The following is a 14,705-nucleotide window of genomic DNA, read 5'->3' as shown; positions in this document are numbered from 1 at the left end:
CGTTGGAGGCCGTCATAATTTCGAGGCTTGCTTTCGAAATAAGAGCCCCTTCCGGTCGGGCGAAGCACTGCACGCTCCAAAGGTAATCGTTTTATCTTAATCTTGTAAATAATTTAATTATGTTTATGGTTTTATTTATTGCGAGTGTGGTCTTGTTTTTGGGTTTGTTTCCGCGGTGAGTCGGACTCACCAAACCGCAACATTATTTCTGTACATCTCTGCTTGAGTTCATTCCAGAGCTTCTCTACAAAGTCTATGTATGTGAAGCTATTGGCAATCTTCTCTATAGACCTACACAACCATCCTCTCAGCATGTAATCATTTCTCATCCAAAGAGCATACCTTGGATCTTCAGTCTTAGGCTTACTCACCTTTCCTTCGAGGAATCCAAGCTTATGCTTAGATCCCAGTGCAAGCTTGATGCTTCTGCTCCAGTTAAGAAAATTTTCTCCATTGAACGTAATGTTCCCAAGAGGAATATTAGCATTATTAGAGTTTGCAAGAAACAATGGATATGCATATCCATTCTCATTCTTTGTTTCCTTATCTTCCCCTGCCATTCTGTCAATGATCAAGAAATTCTTCTATTTTTGATTTGGTTTTGAAATAGTAAGGTGAAAGATTTAAGCTTTTCAACCTTGTTGCTTTGATACCATGTAAAGTTTCGATAATTATTTATTTATTTTTTGGTTCTTTCTAAAAAACCACTAACAATGATTGAATAAATCTATATTGATTTCTATGTATTGCGGCTCTCAGCCTTATTAACCTACAAAGCTACTATATATACAAGGACAACTTACCAACCCTACATACCTAAGCAAAAAATATATAGCTTAGCTTACAAGAGACAAAAGCTAGTTGTTAACAGCAAAGAAAAGAACAAAAAGAGGTATGCACAAAGCAGAGATGTACAGGAATAATACATGCATTTACATGTATTTTCTACACATTTCCAGGTAACCCTGAAACTAAGTTGTCCACTAATTAAACTACGTTCTTTAGTAAAATGAAGAAATTGCTTCTTTATGTATGTAACCCTGTGTTCTTCATTACAAAATTTACAATAAAAATAAAATCATTCCATTACCCTCAACTCTCAACTCTCATCTTCATCCTCATCTCAATCTTTATCAGTTACGCCGGAGAATTGAATTTTTTGACACCTTGCCAGACAACCAATGCTATCCATTCAAGCTCATTTCTAGAACCTTTTTGAAAAGACGATATTGTAGTTTTGTGTAGCCAAAACGTTGAATTTAATCTTAATGCAATTGAGAATTTGACAAGCTTTACAATCCAGCATGATTGTTTACAACAAATCAATTGTAGGGTAGGAGATGATAAAATATATTTATTTTATAAACCCTAATTATTTAGAATTTGTTAACAACTACACTAACAATAATCTACAATTTCACCATAGGAAGACTAATACGTTTTCAGTACTAGTGTAGCTAGGTTTATCAATAATAACAAGGAAAATTTGCCAATTACTACCGCAAGTTAATATTACTTTGTAAATTACTACCGCAAATTTTAAAAGTTGTGAATTACTACCGCAAAAATTTTTAAGATGTTGCGATTACTACCAAACCCCCATTAAACCCAACTATAATGTCATTATATCACTTTAACTCATGGTTAAAGCCCTTAACCATGACGTCATTATATCCCTAAACTATTTTCTTTTTTTTTTTTTTGGGGGGGGGGGGCTGGTTAAAGCCCTTAACCATGGTCAAACACGGGTTAAAGGGATATAATGACGTCATAGTTGGGTTTAATGGGGTTTGGTAGTAATCGCAACATCTTAAAATTTTTTGCGGTAGTAATTCACAACTTTTTTAATTTGCGGTAGTAATTTACAAAGTGGTATTAACTTGCGGTAGTAATTGACAAATTAATCTAATAACAAATATAAATTAAAGAAAAGCAAAGTTTAACGGCTAGAAAATGGATTAGAAGAAATTAGACTATTTTAGACCATTAACTTCAAACCCTAAGAGGTGAAACTTGCTAAGTTTTCATGAAAGCGTTTTTCATTATAATTATTGCTTTCATTTTTTTATTTTTTTTTATTTTTTTTGTGGAAATTGTTGTTGTTTTCAACTAATTCAAGACATATTTATGCATGAAGAATATTACTCGTATTAGATATGTTTCATACTTTCTGTTTAGATAAACAATATATATATTACTCTGCACTAACAATTAAATTTATTAGTTGATGATTAATTTATTAACGATTAAAGTTGAAAATTAACAAATGTAAACAATATATCCAAAAAAAATATAATAAAGCCAAACAAATAATTGGATCACAATAGAAGAATAATGAACTCATCAAAGAATATATATATTTAATTTATATTATATCATGTTGTAAGAAGTACATACTTCATACTTCAATATCAATTTTTGTGTCAAAAATAATCAATAAATAAAGAGCAAACATAAAACAAGAAGAAACACACAAGGCTTTCACATCATTATTGATGGAAGCCAAAAAGAAATTAAACCCCAGCAAGTCTTTTGGGTCCGCCGTCTCCTAGTGCTTAAGGAAAGAAAAGACGAAAAGCAGAGAAGATGCAACCACAACGGTGGAGATAGGGAGAGAGGACCCCGCTCCAGTAGACGGTCCGGGTGCTGGAGCCATCTCTTGGGCATTCACGGCGGCAGCAACCGAAAGAACGGCAGCCACGAAGAAGGCGAAGGAGTTCATGCTTATAGCTCTTGCCATTGATTTTCAATTACTTAGACAAAAAGGAAGAAATATTGTGTTTAGTAGTACTTTCTCTTTGTGTGTTGAATTGAGTGAGATGGAAAGTTGTGAATTTGTAAGGAGTATATAAAGAGGGTTGATCATAGGTAGATTGCCAATTCTATTGAGATTGTGCATGGCATGTTTATTGAGGACGGAAAAGTATGTATGTGATGATGGATGTCACGTTGCACTAATAGGCTTGCATGACATATATACAAGAACGGTTCTTGGAGATACGTGAAAGATACATTTAATTTGGACGGCTTATCCTTGCTTACCCCCTTCGTTCATCAAAGATTTTTTTATTTTTTTATGATCAATCAAATTTACTTTTTGGGCTAACTCAGAATTCCAAGATCAGTTCTAGATGGTAAGGTTGCAGTCCCCTCCCAATTGTCGTTGCGCGAGATCGAACACGCGATTCTTCCCAACAAGTGCAATTCCAATCATTGCTACACCAATAGCCAAACAATGGACTTTTTGCACTTACTCTTGTTTGACCATATAATATGATTTATAGGTTAAGCAAAATACTTCCTCCGTTTTCTTGTAAATGCAACACACCCTTTAGCGCGGTAATTAAGAAATGTGGGGTTTACATGATATAATAAACTTTAAAATAGGATGAGTGATTGTTATCAGTGTAATTTAGTGGGTCATGTGCTTTAAATAAGGGAAATAGTATAGTTTTTCACTAAAATAACTTTCCTTTTATAGTGTGTTGCAAGTATTGTAACATTTCTTTTTTAGGAAAGTGTTGCAAGTAAAAGAAAATGGATGAAGTATATTCATGTGGGATCTTGTTGGATTTGTCTCATAAAATACTTTCATAATATTAACTTTTTATAATTATTACGCTTATACAATTATAGATATTTAGCGTATAAAATGTGTTTTGGGATACGTAATTTCTTCCTTGTTACAATAATAAGAGAATGGAGGAAATATTACTTACCATAGATTTATTAAAAAATTGTCTAATTTATTTATTTATTTATTTTTAAAATTAAGAATTGTGATATGCCGGTAAGCACCTTTAATTTGCTTTTCGATATGTGGTCAATATGAGATGATAAATAAAGTAGAGAGGGATTGTAAGACTATTCCAAATTTCAAACCTGATCATGTTAACTAAAATAGAAAGGAGGCAATATTTTGATTAATGACTAAAAAGTACACGGGCAATCTTTGAACTCAAGGGACAGAGGGAGAAGTAGTAAATTAGGAGCAACGAACACATTGTAGTGCTTGAATAGTTGAATGCGTTGTTCATTGCGGAGTCAAAGGAATTGGTAAGCTAATTCATTACGTACTAACTTAATTAATAAAGCTTAGGATGACAGTTAATACTTAAAAGTCAATTACATTAATAGAGTTTGGAACAATTTATTATGAGAGTAAATATACTACATTTGTTAATAGTTATCTGCAACCTTTAGAATTTTTTATATCTCACAAATAATACCCCAAAGTTGCAAATAACCATTAACGGAGGTAGTATATCTTATGGTATGTAACGTGACTAACATTTGTACACTATTCTGTATATCATTTGAATTGTGTTTGAATTATTTGTACTACCTCCGGTCCGAGTTACTCGCAACTTTGGGGTATTATTTGTGAGATATAAAATATTTTAAAGTTGCGAGTAATTTGGACCGAATGTAGTATTTTAAATGGTTCAAAATTTTTTAACCCAAACCTAATAATTGACCCATATATGTTAAGATAGATGGGCTGGTTAAATTTTGACCATATTATTACAACCCATAAAAACCCTCAACACACAGCAAGATACAGAAGAGACATATGAGTACACCTTCTAGAGAAAAGAGCTCAAAGTCCATTATTACTTTTTTTTTTTTTTTTTTTGAAACAGTCCATTATTACTTCTAAATTTCTAATATACGATTAACGAATTTTTTTTTTTTTGAAAGAACGATTAACGAATTTTTAAACAAAGAAAACTTTAAAATCATTTTTCTTTGATTAGTTTAACTACAACATTAAGTATTCAAGTCTAAGCAACATTCCTGTAATGGTATCTTTCATGTTTCATACAACAAATTTCCAACCTAATTAATCTACTACCTGACTTCTTCTGACCTTCTAATAACCAATATCATTGAATAATAATATTACTTGTATTTACTTAACCAATAATCATTAATATTTAACAAGTTAAGAATAAAATGCTACACCAATATCATTGACTGGATGAAAATTATTGTACAAATTTCATTTTTGGCTATTTTTGCGGGTATTCTAGTTCTTTTTTTTTTTTTTTTTACTGCTGCAAATTTAAATACTTTTTTCGTTTTATATTATTTGCAACGATTTAACATAAAGTATGGAGAAAAAATATCCAATCATTGCAAATAATATGAAACAGATGTAGTTTTAATTACTAATCCTGATAATTTCAAATATAGTCGTATGGACTATTATCTAATTTTCGTAGTAAATTTTGAATTGAATAATTGCACCAGATGTAAATATTAGTAAAATTAATCTCCAATAAAAGAAGATGAAATCATATTTATTCAGAATTAATGGAAACGAATACCAAATATGGTACAAATAATCTGAAAAAAATACAATAAAAGGGAACAAATACTACTCCATAAATATTGGTAAAAAAAGTACCAATCGAAGCCTTTACATATTAAATAATCGAAACCAAAAATAAAGGAAAAAATGGGCTAGATTAATTTACTCTAGTGCTTGAAGACTAGAGAAAACACGGAGAATAGAAGAGAAACCCCAACAAAGGCAGTAGAAGTAGTAAGAGAGAATCCTGCTCCGGTAGCGGCATCGGGGGCTGGTGCTGGTGCCATCTCTTGAGCATTTATGGTAGCGACGATGGCTAAGATGATTGCAACAAAGAAGGTAGATGAGTTAAAGCTAGCCATTTCAAATGATGCTTTACTTTGATAGCTTTAAGATGGTATAGACGAAAGAATAATGTTATAGAAGTTGTATGTAAGAGTTGGTTTATGTTTAGTTGAGTTGATGAATGAGTTATGAAAATATGAAGGGGTATTTATAGGAGGAGTTAAGTAGGGTCTAAGACAACGGCATAAAGGCTGTAAAGGGAGTGGAGGAGATATTTGGGGTGTAAGAAATGTGTTGGTGGAAAAGAAAAGCACATGTATTTGTATTCTATACTCATACAAGACAGTTAATGATAGACTGGCGAATTATTTAATGGATTGGTGCGCCGGAAAAAGTGAAAGAAGCATGAAATGTTGAACAAGTGTAAAATTAGTACACGCCTTTTAACGTCCATGTCGACTATATCGACATAGTCGTTAACTTAAAGCCTTACATACGCGCTATTCTAATTATGAAATTTTTATTGTGGAGGTGGATGCACCATGCTCCGTGCATCCGCTTCTTCTTTAAAAAAGGCGAAATAAACATATAGTTGTTTTGTAAAGAACATATAGTTATTTTATAAAGAACATAACATATGCTTGTTTTGTAATGAACATATAATTGTTTTGTAAAGAACATATAATTATTTTGTTTAAAAAAAATCCAGCTTTATGTTCTTTGTATATATTTAATGAACATTCGTAATATTAATAAAGAGCATTATAATATAATGTAATGAATATTATTTTTATTCAACAAAAAAAAAAAAAAAAAAAAAAAAAAGAACATAATAGTATTTTAAAGAACATCTAGTTTTTCAATCTTTAAATGAATTATTTGTTTTATAATTGAAGAGTTTTGGTAATTATTTCCCAATCTCAATTTAGAAATTTGTATATTTCCTCATATTTAATTTCAGTTGTTTGAATTTTTTAGACAGAGGAATAAAAATCTTAGAGAGAGACATAGAAAATTTATAGAGAAAAAGAAATTCTTGTGATAGAAGACGATGGCTACGCATTTAGATCGAGTTTCGTGGTGCTTTTAATCATTGTTTTGTTAATGGAGTGATTTTTAATGAAGGTGAATATATGGATTTGTTAATCAAAGATCGAAGGTAATTTTGAATGAAATTTTGTATTTATTTACTCTTTAATTGTGTTACTTTAGATTTCAATTAGAATATTTTGTAATCATAAAATTCATTGTTTAATTTACCTTTTTAAAATTTGATGAATTTGGATATAGATGTTGAATTTGAGAATTAATGTGACAAAGGTTGAAGACGATGTTCTTTATAAGATAGTGTTATGTTCATTTCTTGAATCTTTACAATTCTATAACATGTTCTTTTCACCTTAACTAAATGTTCTTTTCTTTTTAGCTAAATGATCTTTACGTCTCTATACAATTTTTTTCCGCTTTTTTTTTTTTTTGAACGGATGCACCATGCGCATGGTACATCCGCCTCCACGAACCACTAATTGTTCTAATTAGGTTGCTTGGGCTAGTCGTTATTGCTTTCAAGTTTCATTCCTTAGTTTAGAAATTTTAAGGATTGGTTTTCTTGCACCTAGTTTTTATTTATTTATTTTTTTTTTGGGGGGGAATTTCTCGATGATAACACTAAAATTTTAATTTTCTCAATGGTAAATTACAAAAATTCTTATTAGCCTTGGTAAACTATAATTTGTTATAGCTTTCAATGGAGAACTTAATAATAAATTTTAATTAAATATTTAACTATAGTTAGGTTGTAGAAATTTTTTTTTTATATTTATTTTAGAATTTTTTATTAAAAAAATTACCCATTTCCCCAACAGTCAGCCACTACTCCCCCGTCCCACCCATGCCGGCGCCCAGCCTACTCATGTCGCGCGTCTCCATCCCCCTTAAACCACCAACCTTCTACATACATTTGAATCAAACAATTGGTAACAAAGATTGTGGGTTCGAAAAAATTGGAAATTAATTGCGTAATATCAACACCCTCAACCCTAAATTCGCCTCTTCGAAGTCTCAAATTCTCAATCAATTGCTCATCCCTAAACAAAATCAGATAATTAGGGTTTTAGGGATGGTCGAAAATCATGGGTTTCTTCAATTTTCGAAGCTTTAAGTGCGGCAAGGGTAGGGAATTGTTGTAATTGGTTGCGAAATTGTTGTTCATAGTGGAGAATTGGTGGCAGCGAGATGTAGAGGTGCGATCGGGATGCAGAGGTGCGATTGGTGGCGAATTGAGTGAAGGTGGTTTTGTAGCGAATTGGGTGAAGGTGGTGAATTGGGTGAAGGTGGTAGTTGTGGTTGGTGGCTGCTATGTGTTTCGGTGGCTGCTATTGCGGTGGATGAATGGTGTTGGTTTGGTGGCGTGGATGTGCACAAGGTGTGGCAAGTGGTTAACAGTGGTGGCTAAAGTGGTGGTTGTTCGGTTTTTTAGTTGTTGTTGGAAAGGTGAGGAGGAAGAAAGAGATGATGAAGATGATGATCTTGATGATGACATGTTAAGTTTGAGTTAGGATATTTTAGAGTTTAAGTGTATTAATTAAGTGAGGATATTTTAGGAATTTTTTTTTTTTTTTATTTAAGAAAATGTTAACCATGGTTAAGAATTAACTAAATTGTTTCATTAAGTTCATCATTGAAAATTATAACAAATTAAAGTTTACCAAGGATAATAAGAACTTTTGCAATTTACCACTGAGAAAATTAAAAGTTTAGTGTTACCGTTTAGAATTTTCCTTTTTTTTTTTTTTTTTTTTGTAAACACCTATTTTTTAAAATCTTATGTACTCCCTCAATCCATCATCTAACAAGGTAAAAGAGTTTTAATTTTTTTTTCTTTCTAAATTTGTGCACTCCTAACAGGGTAAAGTCGTATCCCCTAATCAAAAGTAATTCCTAAATCCTCTAACTAATGTAGATAGGGAAGTAGGGTCGAATCCACAGAGAAACGAGTCTTTCTATTCCTAATTAATTAATATAATCTAGATTATAAAGTAACCAATATATTGTAATTAAAGGAAACTAAACTATGAAGATTAAGAGTAGGGAGAAAACAATGAATAAAAGAATCTAGGGCATAGGTTCACCAATAAATAATACTCCAGGGTAAAACATAGTAATCAATCATTGACATTGCATAAATAACACGATTAACAGGCTCTCGCAATTTATTAATCAACATAGATCTAACAGGCTCTCACAATTTACTAGATCTAAGTTCTTATTGAAAATAGCCTTTAATATCAAATTAACATCTGCTCGATTCATCAATTTAATATTGCTATACTTTTACAAGCCGCAATTGTATAACGTTAAAACAATTCAATAAGAAATTATCATGCAATACCAATAATCAATAATATTCAATCATCAATGCATCAATTAACCAGATTGTAAAGGGCTTTCGCTACGTATTACAATCACAGAATTAATCTACCGGTATTAAATCTCATCTCTCGAATCTCGACTTAACCATTTATAAATTAACCTGCCTATTGAAACTAGACCTAAACATTAGTTCTCATCTCTCGAATCTTGAATCAATATTGTCAAACTCATGCATAAAAGATAGGCCTAATCTAGTCACAGAGCATTAAATCAATCAATAGGAAATTAATTTAGCATTGATAATCAACAACAATAAATTACCCCTTCATATTATTTATTAGATCCCCATAAACCCTAGAAATTAAACTACTCACAAATCATCATGACTAAACTAATCAAATAAATAAATAAAAGCATAATCAAGAAAACAATTAAAATAGCTGAAATTAAAAAGGGAAGAAATTGTACCAAAAATAAATCTGGAATTAAAGGAAGTATTAAGAACAAAAGTTTAGAGAGAATTTAAGAGAGAGAAAAATACTAAGTAGAGAGAGAAAGTCTAAGAAAGAAGATAACTAATAATTCCATACAAATCGTACTTAAACCTCTCCTAAAAACAAGAATTAGAACTAAACTAATCAGCTTCTAAGAAAACACGCGCCCGATCGGGCGAAGGGCCGCCCGATCGGGCCCGCCTTTTTACAACGCCCACTGCTGGCATGCCGCGCCCGATCGAGCCTACGCTCACCCGATCGGGCGCGCTTTTCCCTTAAGGGTGCCTTTGCGCGCATCCGCCCGATCGGGCGTATGCTTGCCCGATCGGGCCCGGTCTTCTTCTTCGAGGCTTGGACTTCGATTGGGCTAGATTTCTCGGCCCAATCCATATTTCCTCTCGGGTCTCGAATACATGGTCCAAATGCCTCGTGATCCCAATTACCGAGCCCTTAATCACCGGCTCTCACCGATCTTGGGCTCCAAAAGTGGACGTGTCCTTCTAGCTTCCGTAGTCGATCCAATAAAGCCCGGGAAAATGCTCCAAGAGTGCAATTTCCTGTAAAATACAACTAAAACTACGAAAACACTAGAACACACAAATTAGTAATAAAAGTGGCCCGAAAGAGCCAAAAACACTACTAATAACGACCAAGGGACGGGGATAAAACACTATATAAACTAGACATATCAACTCCCTAGATAAATGAGACTTTTAATTTTTTATTATTATTATTATTATTATTATTATTATTATTATTATTATTATTATTATTATTATTATATATATATTTTAATTGGTACTTTGTACGTAATACTCCTTCTGTCCCTTAATACTTTTCAACATTTAGAGTTTTTCATGTGAATTGAGAAATTTGGGATATTCGTAAAAAAAATTCATTAAAAATTAGTCCCCATATGTACAATATTTTAGACTATGAAAATTTGAAAAGGCCAATAATTACTCTCCTCTTCTACAAGCTCTGTTCTTTCCCCTCTAAAATAAAACTCCTTCCCCCTGAAACCTAGAACTCACCGAAGTTTCGGCGCCGCGGTCGATTCTTCGACGAGATCCCCTGAAGGAATTATGTATTTGATAAGTGCAATTACTAGATATATCAAGGATCGATCCCTATTATGGAGATAATTATTTCATTATTTTGGTTCGTCATTGTCTATTGCTAATTTATGATAAATGATTTTTGGGCTAGTCAAATAGTCCAAAGCCCTCTATAATGGATCCTATGAGGCCACACAACAAGGGTATTGGGCTACAATTAGTGTTATTGCACCACATCTATACTCTTGAACATTTGGTAAAAAAATTTGAACATTTTACAAAAAAAATGAACATTTAGTAAAAAAAATATGAACATGTCACAAAAATCGAACATAAACATGCAATTTTTATGTTTATATTTTATAAAGAAATATTCATTTTGTTTACAATAAATGTTCAGTTTATATTATAAAACTATTGAATTATTACGAGTCAGATAAACTTCTTTCAAAATTTGTCTGACTCATAATAATTCAAAATTTTCAATTGTTCGGATTTTTTTACTAAATGTTCAAAATGTGTTATTGTTCATATTTTTTTTACTAAATATTCAAAAGTATTTGCGTTGTGCATTGCGATTGTTCAGTTTTTTTTATTAAATGTTAAAAATTTGCAATGTTTAAATTTTTTACTAAATGTTCAAAATTCACAATTGTTCATATTTTTTTTACTAAATGTTCAAAAGTATAGGCGTGATGCATTCCAATTGTTCAGATTTTTTAACTACATGTTCAAAATTTGCGATGTTTAGATGTTTTTACTACATGTTCAAAATTTGCAATTGTTTAGATTTTTTTTACTAAATGTTCAAAAGCATAGGCATGGTACACCATGGTGCATCTTAAAATTTGCGATTGGGTTAAGCAAGTTAGAGGCTTATTAATGGGCCTCATGAAAATATGACTAACAATGAATAGGATTGGGCTAGAGTAGTTATCACTAGTAGAAAATATAAAAAAAAGGCACCCCCTAATTGCCACCGGTTCAGTCCAAACCGGTGACAAAAATGGCTTAAAAAATTGGTGGGAAGCTGAACCATGATATTAGGCACCGGTTCACTTCAAACCGGTGGCAAAAAACATAAAGGCCACCGGTTTGAACCGATGCCTTTGTGAACCGGCCCTTTTAATTATTAAAAAAAAAGCGGCCCTTAGCTTTAATAAACTCCCCCAACCCTATTTTAATCAGCTAGTCGATTCTCTCTCCTTTCCTCCTCTTTCTCTCTCCTTTCCTCCTCCCTCCTTCTTCTGCTCCCCGATCTCCTCCTTCTCTTTCTCTTTCTGGATCTCCTCCTTCTCTTTCTCTTTCTCTTTCTCGATCTTCTTCTTGTAACAACCTTAATATTTTAGTACTCTATCTATATATTTTACAAAGAAAAGTTTTGTTTAGTTTTACGTACTCTCTTTCAAATTTACAAGTTATTTCTTCCACTTTAAGTTTCGGGACGAAACTTGTTTTAAGGAGGGTAGATTGTAATACCCTAAAATTTTCTACTTTAAGTTTCGAGACGAAACTTGTTTTAAGGAGGGTAGATTGTAATACCCTAAAATTTTCTATTTTAAGTTTTGAGGACGAAACTTGTTTTAAGGAGGGTAGATTGTAATACCTAAATATTTTATAAATTTATGCGTATAAATTAAGTTATTTTAATTATTAAGTAACCTTCCTTATCTACGTAGTTTATTTTTGGAAAGTTTGAAACCTTATTTTATATCTTATAAAAGTCTTGTTTATAAACTATAAATACTTCTTATACTCTAATTATATTACGTTTGCCTCGGCTTACCCCAACGCTGTACTCTGCAAAAATTGAGTTTACTACTTTTGCCTTTAACATGATGATGCAAATTATCATCAATTGATTTGCTAAATCAAAGTCAACTCTTGGGTGTTGGTGCGCATGAATAAGCATCTCATATTCATGAGATTTTAATTATACAATGTGAAAGAAAGTGTGATGTTCTCCTCGTCAGATCAAGCAAAACGAAGATTGTATGTCCGTGACGGTAATCACACGTATCTATTTTAGAGTTGTTTATATTATTATTGAATGATTAATTGTTCATATGCTTTAATTTATATGTATGATTAATGTATACAATTTCATGATTTGATCAGATTTAATGTCTAGCTTGTTATCATTGTTGTACGTATATGATGAATCATTTAAATATGTTAGGGTTTCTAATGTTGTTGTTATAGGGAGTATTGTTTTATCGAGGTTTTAGGGTTGTTAATGCAGAGTATTATTTTTTGGGTGAAGATTTGATTAATTTTGGGTATTAGTATTAGTTCTATAAGAGTTGAGATATTTTATAAACCGAATATGTCGTCATATATGAATTGGGAACCTGTGCCAATATTGAGATATTATTTATTATCATGTGAATGGTTATTTGATCGATGTATGAGATCAAATGGTTGAGAATTATTGTTTTGTTCTTGGGTTGAGGCTCGGCATTATATAACTTAGTCCTTGGCTTGTTGGTAAGAGGGTAATAATCATGAGTTAAGAATGAGGTACAATCTTTATTTATATTTATTTTTCTATGGTCCCCTACAGTGGGAATTGGCCCGTATGTGGTCTGGTTCAAGGTGTTTTCTAGTTATTGGGAGTATTCAAGTTTTTATACTTGTTGGTTTTATTCGAACTACCCATGTCCAAGGCTAGGTATAGAACAACGAGCATGACACACTTATGGGTTATATGAGTTGAGTAAAGGATTATTATTATTTGAGGTTGAGTTGATAAAGGTTATTTTCAGAGTACAATGTGTTATGTAGTTTTGAACTACATTATTTAATTGAGCTAGTAATGTTGATTATCCTATTATACTCTATATTCTGATATGTGGTGATTACTCAGCTTTTTGCTGACATGTGTGTTATTTTGTTGTGCTACTTGTGTTTGCGGCCATGTCTTTTCTTATGGTGGCCCTGCGACGATCTATTTTGGAATTTGTCCTTAATGGTGAGCAGTCAAAATTGTTTAAACAGGTTAATCAAGTGATTGTAGCTAAAGGAGCTCAAGTGATCGATTAGTTTGTTTATAACAAGTTTGTAAAGTTGTACAAATAGCTCACCTAGTTTATTGGGTTGTAATAATTGCGATTTTGTAAGTCTTAACACTTGACAGGTTGTCGAGTGTGACGGTAATACCTCCGATTTAGGTGTATGCTTCCGCTATTTTATTTAAAGGTTGTTTATTTTTCCTTTAATTCTTATTTATTTGGAAGATTTGTAAATTACCACCCAAAAAGGGGTCCTATTTTGAAATTACCACCCATTAAAAAATTTATTTTAAATAACCACCCATTAAATTAAAAAACATTTCAGATTACCACTTTTTTTTAATTTCCATTGGAATTTCCGATTGTGGGTCCCACCTTATTAACTTCCCTCCTTTTTTTTTCTTCTTTTCTTCGACCTAACACTCTGACTACTCCATTAAACTCAAATTTAGCTTCTCTCACCAATTTCCTCTCTTAATTCTTCCAAAATCATCAATTTTTTCCCTCTTTCTTCCTATATTTCTCTTTCAAATTCTCAACCACCCCTTTAGGGTTGAATCAAAACCCTAAATTCACTTTTTTTTTTCCCTGAAAATTGAATGCTTTGGTTGTACTTAGCTTGCATGTACTGTTAAAGTCGCCTTCTTGCAAATTAATTGCAAACAAGTAACCTAATTGCAAAAAAAAAAAACCAATTTAATTACCCCATGAACCCTAATTCCTAAATTGGCGAAAAAACCCTAATTTATGAAGTAAATGATTCTTACCATAGATACGAATTGAGAGTCTAAACTTCAGTAGATAACTTATTCACACGATACCAGTTCAAATTTGGGGAAATTTGGAGCAAAATTTGTGAATTCAAGTTGGAGAATTTATAAACAAGAGAAATCGGGGAGGATAACAGTCAAAAGAGTCAAATTAGCCATTAATAGCCGTTATGTGGGACCCTCAACCGAATATTCCACCGGAATTTCAAAAAAGGTGGTAATCTGAAAAGTTTTTTTAATTTAATGGGTGGTTATTTAAAATAAATTTTTTAATGGGTGGTAATTTCAAAACAGGACCCCTTTTTGGGTGGTAATTTACAAATTTTCCTATTTATTTTGGTTAGTAAATCGGGGGTGTTACACTTCTCCCTCGTTTCCTCCTCCTTTCTTTCATTCGAAGA

The sequence above is a fragment of the Chenopodium album genome, chromosome 5 (genome assembly GCF_948465745.1).
Source record: "Chenopodium album chromosome 5, dcCheAlbu1.1, whole genome shotgun sequence".
Classification (NCBI taxonomy): Eukaryota; Viridiplantae; Streptophyta; class Magnoliopsida; order Caryophyllales; family Amaranthaceae; genus Chenopodium; species Chenopodium album.
Note: the sequence above shows the minus strand (reverse complement) of the source record.